The sequence below is a fragment of the Coffea eugenioides genome, chromosome 6, assembly GCF_003713205.1.
Source record: "Coffea eugenioides isolate CCC68of chromosome 6, Ceug_1.0, whole genome shotgun sequence".
Lineage (NCBI taxonomy): Eukaryota > Viridiplantae > Streptophyta > Magnoliopsida > Gentianales > Rubiaceae > Coffea > Coffea eugenioides.
In genome coordinates, this window is record NC_040040.1 from 2,913,990 (window position 1) to 2,914,987 (window position 998).

A 998-nucleotide genomic window follows, 5' to 3' on the forward strand; every position below is an offset into this window, starting at 1 on the left:
CTGCTTATGGTCTTATGTCATTTAACCAAGGGTATTATTGATATTTTAACTAATAATATTACTTAGGCTATTCTAAATCATGTTTTCACTGTATATGAAATCATAGGAGATGGAGTGGATATTTTGAAACATTTACGGAAATCATGTCGCAATATGTGAAATCACATAGGGATTATCTATAGTTTACCCAACAAAACAAAAGATTACCTTGATTCTTCTAAAAAGTACCATAGGTCTTTTTATCTTTTAAATACGAGTAATTGATAAGTCTTAAAAGCACCTTTTCAATATGCATATATTGATATAAATTGGGTGGTTGGGGGATAGGAGTGTAAGTAAAAGGTCTTGAGTTTGAGCCCTTCCACTTGCATTATTACAAAAAAAAAAAAAAAACCTAGATGATAGATATAATGGGAGTTAGAGTGTACGAGCGGAAAGAGTTTTATGCTGTGTATATATATAAAGCAGACCAAATTCCTTTTTCCTCCTTTCTCTCAAGAATCTCTCCAGGCCAAGGCCATGGAAGATACGCTAAGAAAATGTGAAGCTAAGCCCATTAAATCAGAGACGAAATTTTGTGCTACATCCTCCGAGTCCATGCTTAATTTTGCCAAAGGGACATTTGGGTTCCAAGCAACTGCTAAAGTTCCGTCAGCAGTTCACCTCACGAGATCAACTGTCGGTGTACAGAAGTACGCATGGTTAAAGTTCCTGTACGAATTTCAGCGCCAAAGATGGTGGCATGTCATACCTTGCCTTACCCTTGCACAGTTTTCTATTGTCACTATTAAGAAAGTGAGAGTCGCGTTTACAAAGTTTCCCTGAATGGTGAAAATGGTGATAGGGTTGAAGCTATTGCTGTTTGTCACATGGATACCTCTCACTGGAGCCCTGATCACATTGCCTTCCGTGTGCTTGGAATTGAACCAGGAAGCTCACCTGTTTGTCATTTCTTTGCTGCAAATCACCTTGTGTTGGTTCCATCTGCTTCAGTTTAG

General features: G+C 37.9%; 1 pseudogene; it reads left to right on the forward strand.

Annotated features, from left to right (window-relative positions):
• The first annotated feature begins 444 nt into the window (after window positions 1–444).
• Window positions 445–998, forward strand: LOC113772920 (annotated as a pseudogene).